Genomic DNA, 16,315 nt, shown 5'->3' with positions numbered 1-16,315 from the left:
CCGAGGCCACGCCCCGCCCGCGCGGGGGCGTGTCCCGCTGGCCCGGCTGAGGCGCTGCGCGGGCCCAGCCCCCGCTGCCGAGCCCGGCCGCCCCGGGGCTGCTGAGGCCGCCGCCGGCTCCGCGAGGCCCCGCTCCCCGGTAGGGCTCGGGCCGCGCTGGCTCCTGCCCCGCGGCGGGGCGGCCCGGAGTCCACCGGCCTCCCCTGAGCGCGGCCGCCTGGGAGGCGGCAGTGGACGGAGCCGTCCCCGGGAAGCCTGGCCGCCTTCCCGCCTTCCCGCGGCCAGCACGCGCCAGGGCAGCCCGGCCGGAGCCGCGAAGTCAGTCAAGGGCCCCGGGAATTAGGCCCCTAAATACCGCTGCGGCCCTGGCCTGGCTGCCTCCCGTGCAGTGCGCTGCAGCTCCGGAGAGCTCCTGCTCAAGTAGATGGGTCAGTCTCCAAGGTGCCGCCACAAGTCCTCCTGTCCTGTCCGCGAAGACAGACTCACCCGGCGCTCCTCCGAGACCTGTCATGCTGCACGTGTAGGCTCTGGAACAGCAGGAGATGGCGAAGCTAAGCGTAACGGCCCCAGTTTAACTCTCCCCCTCGTTTGCACAATACGGTCTTTAACCACCCAGTTACATGCTGTTACTCAGATAGTACAATATTAACAGACAGATTTTTCTACAGGCTTCTAAGGTGCTTCTTGGATATGCAGAGGTTACACTGTACATCTTGTGTATTAATGAACCGAAGGAGAAAATGCTAGACGAGTGTATCAAAAGTTGTTCATTTACCTGTGTTATTTGAAAAACTAAACATCGGAAAAGGCTGTGTCACAAAGGGCAGCTGAGCATGTGCTGGCAACCTTAACTCTGGTATTCTTGACTTACAAATGCTTAACCATGCGCTCGCTCTCTCTTACTGTGTTATTTTTTATTGAATATCCAATTATTGTGCTTTCTAACAACAGTTCAGATCAGATAAGGCACATGAGCCAGCAGCCCAAGACTTAAGCATCTGGGGTTGTTTATTTCTTGTGAAAAGCCAATAACTTTTACACCTACCTCCAACTTGTGCAACAGAGCCCAAGGTTATTGACCTTTGGGACATGTTGCAAAGACTTCTTTGTTTAAACGGGCTTTTGCCTTACCAGGTGTTTGGGATGGGTTTCTGGTGGTGTTTGGAGGTGTGTGATTGTCAGTCCTCTAATTGACAATGAGTCCGTTGTTTAATTATATAATGATTGGTTTTTTACCTTAGAGATTTTGACAAGTGCATTTTATAAATTCAATAAATACTCATACCTACACACATACATATATACATACATCTCTGCACAAACACCCACATACATCCACACACCCTAGGGATCAGCCTAGAGTAAAGAACAAAGGTTTGTAGCCTAGTATAAATGTGGGGAGTGTCGAAGCTTGCCTTTATAAACATGTTAAGTATGAGCTAATTGGCAATCAGTTTTTAAGGTAAAAAAAATTTAGTGTTTATACCACCCAGCTGTGCGCAGTGCACACACCCACACACACCCACCATGGCCCTGATCCTGTAACTGGCTCCATGTGGGCAGACCCCTGTGTCCGTACAGAGGGGACTTGAATGGGTCTCCGTACAGAAGCAGGAGTTTGCATATGTGATAAGCTGTAACATTGAGGCTTATGTATGTATTCATGGTCCAAAAATATGGTGAATGCAGAGTTCAGGTTGACCGTCAGTCTTGTGCCCTTCCAGAATGCCCAGTAACACCTATGCTTAAACCTCTGAAAGCTAGGAACTGAAGAGCTATAAAAAGAAAAGGAGTACTTGTGGCACCTTAGAGACTAACCAATTTATTTGAGCGCATCCGATGAAGTGAGCTGTAGCTCACGAAAGCTTATGTTCAAATAAATTGGTTAGTCTCTAAGGTGCCACAAGTACTCCTTTTCTTTTTGCGAATACAGACTAACACGGCTGTTACTCTGAAGAGTTATAGTCTTCCACACTATACCTTCACGTAAGCTTAATTCTACCCCTTTGCAAAAGGCCTAAGAGTTTCTCCCCACACTACTCCTGTGAACTTTCACCACTGTCCTCTACTTGCTCTGGAAGGATACAGTCCTCTGAGAGGAATGTGTTGGGGGATGGCTCAAAAGAGGCGGAGTTAAGGTTATGTGTGGGAGGTTATGTGGTTATGTGGGAGAGACATTACCATATTTCTGGTTTCAGAGTAGCAGCTGTGTTAGTCTGTATTCGCAAAAAGAAAAGGAGTACTTGTGGCACCTTAGAGACCAACAAATTTATTTGGGCATAAGCTTTCGTGAGCTACAGCTCACTTCATCGGATGCATTCCATATTTCTGTATTTTCTGGTTTTCAGAGATTTGTGTTTGTTTTACTGTAACTCTTTATTTCCTAGTTTTTAAAGTATTTGATGTTCTGAAAGGGAACAAGACACTGTTGGTTGACCGTAACTCTGTGTTAACAGAGTTTTTGGGAAGTGAATTTCCCTTGTTTTTTGAGGAAATGGAGGTAGTAAGGGAGGCATGGCTGAAAGACACCTGTAAGGGAGGTGGGGGGATGAGGGATCTCTCTGGGAACATCTCACTGACACTCAGCTACCAACTCTGCCCTCCTTCTGGCCTCTCCATGCCTCAGGAGGCAGGAGAGGTCATGGGGAGGCAGGAAGGTGGTGACTGATAGGCTGTGAGGAGCACATCTACCAGCTGGGGACATCAGTGGAGAGTGGAGGAGAGCATGGTGGGGAAGAGGCTCTGCACAAGTCTGTTTAGTATAGGATAATAGGAGAGGGGTGAAGTGGCCCATTCATCTCAATGGGAATTTTCTTGGCTGAGTAAGAACCCCCTGAGAGATGCATACTGCCTGGCACAACATAAGAATATAAGAGCGGCCATACTGGGACAAAGCAAAGGTCCATCTAGCCCAGTATCCTGTCTTCCAGCAGTGGCCAATGCCAGGTGCCACAGAGGGAATGAACAGAACAAGTAATCATCAAGTGATCCATCCCCTGTCGCCCATTCCCAGCTTCTGGCAAACAGAGACTAGGGACACCATCCCTGCCCATCCTGGCTAATAGCCATTGATGGACCTATCCTCCATGAATTTATCTAGTTCTTTTTTGAACCTGTTATAGTCTTGGCCTTCACAACATCCTCTGGCAAGGAGTTCCACAGGTTGACTGTGCATTGTGTGAAGAAATACTTCCTTTTGTTTGTTTTAAACCTGCTGCCTATAAATTTCATTTGGTGACCCCTAGTTCTTGTAAATGAGAAGGAGTAAATAATACTTCCTTTTTACTTTCTCCACACCAGTCATGATTTTATAGACCTCTATCGTATCACCCCTTAGTCGTCTCTTTTCCAAGCTGAAAAGTCCTGGACTTATTAATCTCTCCTCATATGGAAGCTGTTCCATACTCCTAATAATTTTTGTTGCCCTTTTCTGCACGTGTTCCAATTCCAATAGATCTTTTTTGAGATGGGGCAACTACATCTGCATGCAGTATTCAAGATATGGGTGTATCATGGATTTATATAGAGGCAATATGATATTTTCCGTTTTATCTGTCCCTTTTTTAATTCCAACATTCTGTTGGCTTTTTTGACTGCTGTTGTACATTGAGTGGATATTTTCAGAAAACTATCCACAATAACTCCGAGAACTCTTCTGTGAATGGTAACAGCTAATTTAGACCCCATCATTCTAGGGGTTAACCACACTGTTAACCCCCTTTTCCAGATCATTTATGAATATGTTGAATAGGACTAGTCCCAGTACAGACCCCTGGGGGACACCACTATTTACCTCTCTCCATTTTGCAAACTGAGCATTTATTTCTATCCTTTGTTTCCTATCTTTTAACCAGTTACTGATCCATTAGAGGACCTTCCCTCTTATCCCTCTAAGGCTCCGTGTTTGTCACGGAAGTCATGGATTCCGTGACTTTCTGTGACTTCTGTAGCGGCCGTTTGGCTGGCCCCACAGCTGCTTGAGCAGCTCGGGCAGCCCCTGGGCCAGTCACACCAGCTGCTGCTGGGGCAGTCTCCGGCCCCCCTGACCCCCAGCAGCAGAAGTTTGGGTGTGTGTGTGGCGGGGGACTCAGGGCTAGGGATTAGGGTGCAGGGCAGTGCTTGCCTGGGGGGGGGGGCTCCCCAGAAGGGTGACAGAAACTCCCCTCCCTCAGCTCCTAGCTCCTTGTGCAGCCTCCACCCACACGCTGCGCGCATAGCTCCCATTAGCCATGGTTCCCAGCTTGGGGCAGAGGCAGCATGTGGAGCTAGGAGCTGGAGGTTGCTGCTTCCCAGGAGCTGGGTAGGGAATCTGCTCCAGCACCACCAAACTTGACACCCCCCCCCAGCACCCCCAGCTGCCTGCCCCAAGCACCCCCAGCACCCCCTCCAGCACCTATGATGCCCCCCTGAATACCCATGGTGCCCCTCCTGGCCTTGACCCCCATGGCGCCCCCCTGGGCCGTGCCCCCCCTGAACACCCACATCCCCGCCCCCCCCGGGTCACAACCCCCCAGCACCTGCGGCATCCCCCCAGGTGGTGCCGTCCAAAGTACCCGTGGCGCCCCCACAAGCTCTCTCCCAAGTTTTAGAGGTATGTAGTAAAAGTCATGGACAGGTCACAGGGCCATGAATTTTTTTTACTGCCCGTGACCTATCCATGACTTTTACTAAAAATAGCCATGACTAAAACATAGCCTTACCCATGACAGCTTACTTTCCTCAAGAGCCATTGGTGAGGGATCTTGTGAAAGGCTTTCTGAAAATCTAAGTACACTATGTCCACTGGATCCCCCTTGTCCACATGCTTGTTGACCCCCTCAAAGAATTCTAGTAGATTGGTGAGGCAGGATTTCCCTTTACAAAAACCATGTTGACTCTTCCCCAACAAATTATGTTCATCTACGTGTCTGACAATTTTGTTCTTTACCATAGTTTCAACCAGTTCGCCCGGTACTGAAGTCAGGCTTATTGACCTGTAATTGCCGGGATCACCTCTGGAGCCCTTTTTAAAAATTGGCGTCACATTAGCTATCGTCCAGTCATTTGGTACAGAAGCGGATTTAAATGATAGGTTACAAACTACAGTTCTGCAATTTCACATTTCAGTTCCTTTAGAACACTTGGGTGAATACCATCTGGTCCTGGTGACTTATTACTGTTTAGTTTATGAATTTGCTCCAAAACCTCCTCTAATGACACCTCAATCTGGGACAGTTCCTCAGATTTGTCACCTAAAAAGAGTGGCTTGGGTTTGGGAATCTCCCTCACATCCTCAGCTGTGAAGACCGATGTGAAGAATTCATTTATTTTCTCCACAATGGCCTTGTCGTCCTTGAGTGCTCCTTTAGGCTCTTGATCATCCAGTGGCCCTACTGCTTTAGCAGGCTTCCTGCTTCCGATGTACTTAAAAAAATTTTGCCATTACTTTTTGAGTCTGTGGCTAGCCATTCTTCAAATTCTTTTTTGGCCTTCCTAATTGTATTTTTACACTTCACTTGGCAAAGTTTATGCTCCTTTCTATTTTCCTCACCAGGATTTACCTTCCACTTTTTAAAGGGCACCTTTTTGCCTCTCGCTGCTTCATTTACTTTGTTGGTTAGCCATGGTGGCACTTTTTTGATTCCCTTCCTATGTTTTTTAATTTGGGGTATACATTTAAGTTGAGCCTCTATTATGGTGTCTTTAAAAAGTTTCCATGCAACTTGCAGGGATTTCACTTTTGGCACTGTACCTTTTAATTTCTGTTTAACTAACTTCCTCATTTTTGTGTAGTTCCCCTTTCTGAAATTAAATGCTATCATGGTGCGCTGCTGTGGTGTTTTCCCCGCCACAGGGATGTTAAATTTAATTATATTATTTCACTATTACCAAGCCGTCCGGCTATATTCACCTCTTGGACCAGATCCTGTGCTCCACTTAGGACTAAATCAAGAATTGCCTGTCCTCTTGTAGGACTAGCTGCTCCAAGAAGCAATCATTTAAGGTGTTAAGAAACTTTATCTCTGCTTCCAGTCCTGAGGTGACATGTGCCCAGTCAATATGGGGATAGTTGAAATCCCCCATTATTATTAAGTTTTGTATTTTTATTGTCTCTCTAATCTCCCTGAGCATTTCACAAAAGTTCTAAGAGGTGTGCACTGACCCTTTCATCTCAAGGGGTGTTCTTCTCCTTCTCCCAAAGCCTGCCCCAGCCTCTGGTGCAGAATACCTATTTTCAAGACAATCTCCCTCTGCATATAGACTTTAGAGCAATTTGAATATTGAAATCAGTTTCTTACTGGGGGCAGAGGGAGCCTGTATCTGAGGAACCCCTTGACCCAATGTCCCCGTATTTGTGGAACCCCTTGATCCAATGTCCCCCCTTTTGTGGCATAGCAGTAGTTAAGATAGTTTCACTATGGACCATGGATGTTAGAGCATTTTGAAAACTAAATGAAATATTGTGCGGAGGCTGTGTGTCGGAGAACCCTTGGTCAAATGACCTCAAATTTGCACCACAAACTCTACCCCAGCACCTGTTGTACACCTGTGCTCACCTCTCCGTCAGTCAGCCGCTAGGTCCCACTCCTTCTGGCCCCTCCATGTCCCCGGTAATCTTGAAGGGAAGAGGAGGGAAGTTAGTGGGTCAGTGAGGAGTGCATGAACCAGCTGGAAAAAGGGAGGGGCAGGAGAGTGGAGATGCAGAGTCCCCCTTCCAGATCTGGACCTAGCGGATGAGAAATTGGCTTGGCAGCACAGGAGGCTCAGAGAGGCTTGATGTGTCCCATTCATCTCCATGAGAGGTTCTCAGGCGAAAGAGAACAAACACCAGTTGGTGATGAAAGAAGCCTGAAACAATAGCTCTCAGATGTGTGAGCTGCTCTGTTCATCTCAGTGAGTGTTCTCATCCCCCTCCCATTGGCTTTTTGTGCCTGTCCTGTACACCAAGCATGTCTATTCTCAGTTCACCAACCCTATTTCAGTGCTTTGTGCCCAATGGAGACACCAAACATGTCTATTCCCAGTGCCTGACATAGATCTGGTCTGTCATGCCTGGTGCTGCCCAGCAGGAGTTCAGCAAGCCTCTCTGAGCAGAGAAGTGATTTATCCTGGCGGTGACGCTTGCACTGGCCTCTCTGGTGCTATTTTCAGTTTGCCAGCGAGAGCCTGGCCCCACACCATCATACTGGGCTTCAATTCCTGGCCAGATTACTGCCCACCAAACTGTCCCAGGGAGAGACTCTGGCCAATGGGTAGATGGCATTGGGGTACACTTGCAGGGTGTTGAACTTCCTTAAAAGTGCACATGCCACTCACGCTTCCAACAGGAGCCCCATCATGGCACCACAGACAAAGCAAAGGCAGGCTTGCCTCCTAAAGAAACAATTCCAACTCTTGGTCTTTGCTTGGCCCCGGAGCCACTGCACACACGCCCCTCTCTCTCTGGGTAGAGCTACACTGGCAGCGAAGGTGTCATTGCGGCACGACTAGGCATACCAGCACTAACTTGAATCTAGCTGGCAGAGGTGACGATAACAGGGTTGAGGTGGCAGCACAAGCTAGTCATGTGGGTATGTACTTGGTCTGGTAACTCCTGCTACTACATCTACACTAGTATTGTTATCTACGCTAGGTAGGTTACAGCTAGCACGGATATGCCGACCTACCCGCACGACAATCACACCTTCACCTGCCGTGTAGATTTAACCTGTTTGTCACCCAGTAATTGTCTGTGTGGGTAATTTTTCCATTATAGTTATAACCATAGTGGTATAATTTTGTTAGTAAAATTCCCCATATAAATAAGCCCTCACAAAGGAGTTTCAGAGGAAACAATAGCTTGTAGAAATGTGAACTCTGTAAGCAGAGGTGCTAAAACTTTTATACTGCAATCATTTTAAAAGTATGTCCTGGGCATTGGTAACATTCAGTAGCTGAGCAAAGGGGCAGTCCAATGATGTACATTTATGAGGGTCAGTGTAGAGTTATGTTTGCAGAAGAATATAATTTAGAGATGCTCCCTCATAAGGGACAGTATTATGAACATAGGAATTTGGAGATGTGCCATGGAGGCAGGGGTTGAGAACACCACATGGCTGTGTGCAGCAGTTCACCAGAGAGGTTCTCCAGTTTGTTTTAGTAAAGTTGTATTCCTTTTTCATTCACTGCTTTGTTATTTAATGAACCCCAGGATTGTTACATGGTGTCAGAAATGCTGAATGAGAAGGAAACTGCAGTCATTCTGAAATTAACTTCTGTATTTTCAGCTGAAAACAGAGACAAAGGGAGGCACCAGAGAAGCACATGGAGCACCAGGCACAAAGGCTTTTGCATGTATGTGGTGAGTACAATAGTAGCTTGACTAGCTTAAGGGGGAAAAAGCCAAAAATGGATGTGTTGCAACCTCCGTCCAGTCTGCAATTGTCAGGCAATGTTGCAGAGAACTGGAAAAAAATCAGAGATTTGAATTGTATTTAGCAGCCATAGGGGCAGAGGAGAAAAATGATAAAGTGAAATCATCAATCTTTTTGCATGTTGTTGGGGAGGAAGCTTTGGATCATATTTATAACAAGTTTGAAGAAGGTGAAAGAGTGAAGTTAAGTAAAATACTGACTAAATTTGAGGAACATTCATGCTAAAAAGGAATGAAACCTTTGAGACACACTCATTTTTTACCTGCATGCAAAAAACTGATGACACCATAGAGCAAGAATTAAGGAAACTCAGTAAAACCTGTGACTTTGGTGAGCTGACAGAGTCTCTGGTCAGAGATAGACTCATTTGTGGCATTAAAGACAAGGTGTTAAGAGAGAGAGAGAGATATGATAGAGGTCTATAAAATCATGAGTGGTGTGGAGAAAGTGAATAAGGAAAAGTTATTTACTTGTTCCCATAATATAAGAACTAGGGTCCACCAAATGAAATTAATGGGCAGCAGGTTTAAAACAAATAAAAGGAAGTTCTTCTTCACTCAGTGCACAGTCAACGTGTGGAACTCCTTGCCTGAGGAGGTTGTGTAGGCTAGGACTATAACAGGGTTTAAAAGAGAACTAGATAAATTCATGGAGGTTAAGTCCATTAATGGCTATTAGCCAGGATGGGTAGGGAATGGTGTCTGTAGCCTCTGTTTGTCAGAGGTGGAGATGGATGGCAGCAGAGAGATCACTTGATCATTACCTGTTAGTTTCACTCCCTCTGGGGCACCTGGCATAAGCCACTGTTGGCAGACAAGATACTGGGCTGGATGGACCTTTGGTCTGACCCAGTATGTCCGTTCCTACGTTCTAGACTGCTCCATGAAGGAGACTCAACTTTAGAAAAAGTTCACCAAATAAGCAGGGCAGCAGAAACAGTGAAAGCACAAGCCAAAGAGCTGAATTCACCCAAAGAGGTTATCTACATACTAAGTACTAAAGAACATAGCCAGAATAGGTCAAATCAAAGAGTGGAACCACTTGTTATGAAAACCACTGCTAGGGGAAGACTGGGTACAGATGATCATGTAGAAGTTGTGTATCACAGCATTGCCCCAAACAGTGTGTTGCCTTTGGGAAAACAATCATTTTCCAAAATGCTTTGTAGATCCCAAATGCAGAAAAGTCAAGTGTATTCAGTTAAAGACAATCTGGTTGAGGTGTTCTTCATAGACATCCTGGGGTCTAGCAAGCCTGATGGGAAGGACTGGATACTGCCTATGACTGTGAATGGAACAATTATTCCACTGCAATTGGACACAGGAGCTCAGGTTAATATTCTGTCTGAACAAGATTATGAGAGACTGGAAATAAAACCAAAACGGGGACTAACAAAAATAAAAGTCACTGGATATTCTGTAAGAAGTGTATCAGTGAAGGGGGAGGTGCATTGCTAGCATCAACCATAAAAACACCATGTACAGGCTCCCGTTCATTGTAGTGCCAAAAGAGGTTACACGAGTTTTAGGGCTGACTGCATGTGAGAAACTCAATCTGGTAAAATGGGTGCTTTCACTACAAGACCATATTGAACCTGGCTATGAAGCACTCATTCAAGAATATGATGATCTGTTTCAAGGATTGGGCTGCTTGCAGGATGAACATACAATCCGGATCAACAAGCAGGTCTCTCCAGTTATCCATCCCTGTAGAAAGATGCCATTTGTACTCTGTGATAAACTCAAGGCTGAGCTTGCAAGGATGGAAGCAATGCAAGTAATAAAAAAATTGAAGAGCCAACGGAATGGGTGAGCTCCCTACTCATTGTGGAGAAAAGTAAGGACCAGCTACGCATATGCTTAGATCCGAGAGACTCAACCAGGCTATACAAAGAGAACATTTCAAATTACCAACCAGAGAAGAGATTATGGCTCAGTTTACAAATGCTCAATATTTCACTAAATTGGATGCCTCTTCAGGTTTTTGGCAGCTAAAATTAACTGAAGAAAGTTCAAAACTATGGACATTTAATACCCTATTTGGGAGATACAGATTCTTCCACTTACCCTTCGGCATAGCTTCAGTACCAGAAGTGTACCATAAAACCGTACATATGATCTATGATCATATTAATGGTGTTGATACCTCAATGGATGACATAATCATCTGAGGGTCAACAAAAGAGGGACATGACTATAGACTTCGGGAAGTCTTGGATGCAAACTTGAATAGGGTTGCCAAATTTGGCTGGGTGTATTCCTGGAGGTTTCATCACATGACATAATCCTGGAGGGGTGGCAACCCTAAACTTGAAATTAAATTGCGAGAAATGTGTTTTAGGGGTTACAGAACTGACTTTTTTGGGGAGGACATTCTTTCCAACGAAGGTTGGAAATTTCCAAGGAAGATTTCAGCCATTGAAATGACGCCACTTCCCCAGTCAAAGAAAGATGTTCAGTGTTTTCCTGGGAATGGTTAATTATCTTGGAAACTGAACCAAGAGCCAGTGTTGAAGGTCTATGCACCAGGAAGGCCTATTAAAAATCTTCAAAGATGCTTCACAGTCTGGGTTAGGTGCAGTGATTTTACAGAAGCATGAAGATTGTTGGCAGTCAGTGGCATATGCATTCAAATCACTGACTGAGGCAGAAACCAGATACTCACGGATTGAAAAGGAGCTTTTAAGAATATTGTTTGCCTGTGAGAGATTTAATCAGTATATTTATGGAGAGACAGTCGAAGTTGAAATGGATGCAAGCCCCTGATATTGTTATTTAGCAAACTGCTAAATGTCTGTTCCTTAAGGATTCAAAGAATGATGATAAAGCTGCAAAAGTATGATTTGGTTGTGACCTACACACCCAGTAAATTCATGTTCACTGCAGATGCACTTTCCAGAGCACTTTCATGGTCTGTGTGTATAAAAACATCTGTATTTTCCACAGTATGCATCCGATAAAGTGAGCTGTAGCTCACGAAAGCTTATGGTCAAATAAATTGGTTAGTCTCTAAGGTGCCACAAGTCCTCCTTTTCTTTTTTCCAGAGCAGTGGCTCCCATGGAACCAGAAAAGACTTTAAAGACAGAGATGCAAGCCTATGTAGAACTGATTGTAAAGTCAATTTCCATAGCTAACAGGAAACTGCAACAAATAAGAGAGGAAATGGAGAAAGATGAATCGTTGGGAATCCTTAAAGAAGTGATAATTAAAGGGTGGCCTGAAGAAATAAGCAGTTGCTGTCCAAATATAAGAGACTATTGGAACTGCAGACATGAACTTACTGTGATAGATAGGGTGATTTTCAAGGGCAGTAAGGTTGTATTTCCAATGAGCCTCTGAAAAGAAATGCTACAGAAGATCAACGAGGGTCGTTTAGGAATTGAGAACTGCAAACAAGGAGCAAAAGAGGTTCTGTGTTGGTCGTGGATCAATCACAACATTACTAGCATGGTAGGAAACTGCTTTTCATCCTTGAAATACAAGCCATGCCAACAGGCAGAGCCGCTGAGACTTCATCCAGTTCCACAAAGACGTTATAAGAAGGTAGGCACTGACCTACTTACCTGGCAATTAAAGGATTATTTAATAGTCACAGATTATTATTCTCTGTATTCAGAAATCTGCACACTGCACAGCACTAAAGTAAGTCAGTGACAGCCGGCACAAAGTGAATCTTCTCCAGATGTGGAATTCCAGATGAAATCTTTAGTGACAATGGGCTGCAATTTTCCAGTGCAGATTTGCGATTTGCCCTAGATTGGGGTTTTTATCACAAAACATCAAGTCCAAATCACCCCCAGTCAAATGGACGTGTGGAAAGGTCTATATGGACAGTCTTCTTCTTCTTAGTGTGTGTGCAATGTGTCTCAAGTGGCATGTGGCATGTGACCATCAACAAATTTGGTCCACTGGTTGGATCATTAGCTTCCCCGGCCAGGGCTGGGTACTGACACAGAGCAAGACATGAATGCTGATCCATGACCTCCTATACGGAGAGTAAAAAACCGTACGAAAAAGACTTTTGACAGTGGTGATGATTTGTATAAAGCTTTATTGGTTTACTGAAGTACATCTCTGGAGAATGGCTTTTCTCCAGCTGAGCTGTTAATGGGAAGAAAGATCAAATCTAATTTACCAATTAGTGATAACTTGCTGAAATCTCATAATAATGAAACCATATGGAAGATGAAAGAAAATCAGAAGTGGAAGCAGAAATATTGTTTTGACAGAAGGGCCCGTGATCTCCCATCTCTTAGCTCAGGTGATGGAGTGTGCCTGAGGACTCACACCTCTAGTACTTGGGGCCAAAAGGATACCATTAAGGAGCAGCTGCATCCAAGGTCCTATGTAGTCCGGACAGACCAAGAGGACACATTTGGACATAATCAAAGGGATTTATGAGTAATCCCATAAAATTCCAGCACATTGACAGTTGAGGTGGACTCTGGCATTTCCCATCTGACTGATCCTTTATCATCAGTGCACAAAGGAGAAACCATCAAGGAACAAGGGAACAACTCAGACGCTAATGAGAGGCTGATACTGAGAAGATCAGAGCGGGAGATTAAACATCCTGAAAGACTCATAGAGACTTGCTAATGTGCCTGGAGAAGAGGTATTTGAGGAAAGTGAGTGATAAAGACTCACTTGAGAGTAATGTGTCGGTAACCTCTCCTCTCTGGTAGTTGACATATTTGGTTTAAGGAAATGTACTATATGGGTTGAGAATTTAATGCATGTGTTATTAGATAGTTGTTAGCTGTTTATGTGTATGTATATAAGGGTGACTTTTTTTTTCCTGAAGAGGGAAGCTGTAGAGATATGTTTGTAGAAGATTATAATTTAGAGACACTCCCTCATAAGGGACTGTATTATGAACATAAGAATTTGGAGATGTGGAGGCGGGGGTTGGGAACACCACATGGCTGTGTGCAGTAGTTCACTACAGAAGCTCTCCAGTTTGTTTTATTAAAGTTTTATTCCTTTCTCAGTCACTGGTTTGTTATTTCATGAACCCTAAGATCATTACAGTCAGAGCCTTAGAACTGTATTTTGGGAACCCCTTGACCAAATGACTCCCAATTTATCCCAAAATATCTGCCCCAGCTCCCATTGTGATACAGTTTTCAAGACAAATCTCCCTGTGCATGTGGATTTGAGAGCAAACTGAATATTTAAATCAGATACTTATTGTGGGGAGGGCTGTATCTGAGGAATCCCTTGACCAAATGACTCCAGATTTGCACTAACTTGCCCCTTGATGCTGATGAGGCACAGATATTTTAAAAACAAGCTGAGCATCTGGATTTTAGAAGTCTTTGGAATATCTATATTGAACGAAAAAGCTCTGTTCTTGGGGCCGAACTTCCCAGAGAAGCCCCTTTGTCGTCTCCCACCCAAAGAAGCACGAGGCCTTGTCTACACTGGCAAGTTTCTGTGCAGTAAAGCAGCTTTCTTAGCGGTAACTCCTGAGGAGTCACGCTGCCAAGCCATGTAGTACACAGAAACTGCACAGCAGCAGCACTGTAAAAAACTACCCCGACGAGAGGCGTACAGGTTTCTGTACCAGGGCTACAGGGCCGTGGTCCCATGTAGACACCGTGGTGATCACAGCACTGCGACTGGCCTCCGGGAGGTGTCCCACAATGCCTGTTCTTGCCTCTCTGGTCATGGGTTTGAACTCTGCTGCCCTGCCCTCAGGTGACCAACCGTCATCCCCACCCCGTATATTCCTTTGGAATTTTGAAAGTCCCCTTCCTGTTGGCTCGGTGACGCATGCAATGGTCTCAGCACATCCTTCCAGGTGGCCAGGCCTGCTCCACACACCAGGCGATCCCCCGCTTGGAGCAATGCCGAGCTGCTGGACTTCATCGGCATTTGGGGAGAGGAGGCTGTCCAGTCCCAGTTGCGCTCCAGCCATAGGAATTATGATACCTACAGACAGATTTCACAGTGCAGGAGAGAAAGGGGCCATGACCAGGACACATTGCAGTGCAGAGTCAAAGTGAAGGAGCTGCAGAAAGCCTATCACAAGGCGCAGGAGGCAAACCGCTGCTCCAGCACTGTGCCCACGAGCTGCTGGTTCTACAAAGAGCTGGACGCAATACTCGGTGGCGACCCCACCTCCACTGTAAAGGCCACTGTTGCATCCGATGAAGTGAGCTGTAGCTCACGAAAGCTTATGCTCAAATAAATTTGTTAGTTTCTAAGGTGCCACCCAGGGAAACCCATAGGCAGAGGATGACTCTGAGGTCAGAGATGCATGCAGCCAGGAGCTCTTTTCTACCCCGGAGGAGGCTAGCCGGTCACAGCTGTCAGATCTTGGCGAAGCGCAAACAGGAGAGGAGGCCCCTGGTAAGTGGATTTGATTTTGGGAATTGCTGAAGCGAGTTGTTGGGGCAGGAGGGTTGCAGACAGCATGCTTGTGTCTGTATGATGCGCGTACCACTTCATGCCTAGACTGAGCGGTGGAACAGGGAGTTGATTGACTCCCTCACTTCACTTCATGGGAATCTGCCTCAGAGATCTCCAGGAAACTCTCATGGAGATACTGTGCAATCCGCTGCTGCAGGTTCTTCGGCAGAGCTGCTTTGTTTCTTGCCCCATTAACGTCTGCGCCACTCTGCCATCACTGGCGGGGGACCATTGCTGCACGCAGGGGAGCTGCATAAGGGCCAGGCAGAAACCGCAGACTTGGAGAAGACCCTTCCTTGATTCCCTGCTCACCCTCAGCAGCGGGGTATCTTCCGTAATGAACACAGCCTGTGGAAAATGTGGGGACAGGAATGATTATCAGGCCCCCACTACGGTGCTGGCTCTCCCCAACAGCCACAAGCCCAGTGTACAGCAGGGTCCAGGAACACTGACTTACCCTGCCCTGCGGCTACTCACCATTTTGGGGGTCTTGTGGCTCATGTGTGTGTGCCTGGGGTCAGCCAGTTAGTGACAGGTATGTGAATAGTGGCTGTGTTTTATCACTGAATCAGTGTTCTCTGTATTGCAAACAATACTTCTCTTGTAAAATGTTGCATTTTGGCTTCACAGAAATGACCTTGGGAACCCAGCCTCCCTCTTTATTATTGCTAGCTGAATGGCTGTGCAGAATTACAAAGAGGCCACGAAGAACTAAGGAGGACTTTCTGTGTGAGGTTATGATGCACTCCACCACCGAGAAACAGGAATTGAAGGAGTGGCAGGACAACGAGAAGAGGGACCGAAAGGAGAATGCGGCGTGCCAGAATGAAGCCATGGAGCAGCTCTTAAACGTTATGGAGTGCCAAGTGGTCACACTCCAGGTGATCCTAGCACTGTAAACCAAGCAGCTCTGTGCACACTCTCCCCTGCAGCCACTGTCACAAAACTCTTTCCCACATGCCCCCCAGACACCGCTAACACACTCTTATCAACCTCCTGCTTCCAGTCTGTATCCACGGCATTCCACTCCTGCCCCATCACAGTCCAGCCCTGCGGACTCCCAGTACCCACTGCACTCAACACCTGTCCCTCTGCAGTTTAGCCCTGTTGAAGTACGGCACCGCTGCATTGTACTCCAAAGGAGAAGGTTGGATATGATCCCTGGACATACACAAATCGTTAGCCGTCCCGGGACCCCACCTCCTCCTGGGACTTTCCCTTCCCCCTCAGTGCTGATGTGTTTTTTTGTTTGTCTCTCTCCTCTGGTGGTTGTTTTTTAATAAAATAATTGTGTTGGTTTGAAAGCAATCTTTATTCTATTAATTGAAAGCAAACAGAGCCCTGCAAAGCAACAGACAATTATCTTAAACCTTCATATTGCATTGTCTGCACCAATCACAATCACCTCCTAGAATTACAAGCACTGCACCCCCTAGCATAGCAACAATATTAGTGGCTTTCCGCTTCAAATTGCTGCCTCAAGGCATCCCTGATCCTTATGGCCCTGC

At 46.1% G+C, this 16,315-nt stretch overlaps 1 long non-coding RNA gene across 3 annotated transcripts; it reads left to right on the top strand.

Annotated features, from left to right (window-relative positions):
• Positions 1-84: 84 nt before the first annotated feature.
• LOC140900427 (uncharacterized) lies at positions 85-16,099 on the top strand. Of its 3 annotated transcripts, XR_012155633.1 has the most exons (4): positions 85-856; positions 8,247-8,320; positions 14,596-14,747; positions 15,438-16,099. It is a non-coding gene; the product is annotated as an uncharacterized lncRNA (long non-coding RNA). The 3 variants fall into 3 exon arrangements; XR_012155634.1 differs by having other exon boundaries at positions 85-557; positions 14,596-16,099; XR_012155632.1 differs by having other exon boundaries at positions 14,596-16,099.
• Positions 16,100-16,315: the final 216 nt, after the last annotated feature.

The sequence above is a fragment of the Lepidochelys kempii genome, chromosome 19, assembly GCF_965140265.1.
Source record: "Lepidochelys kempii isolate rLepKem1 chromosome 19, rLepKem1.hap2, whole genome shotgun sequence".
Classification (NCBI taxonomy): domain Eukaryota; kingdom Metazoa; phylum Chordata; order Testudines; family Cheloniidae; genus Lepidochelys; species Lepidochelys kempii.
This window is presented reverse-complemented; position numbering and strand designations above follow the sequence as displayed.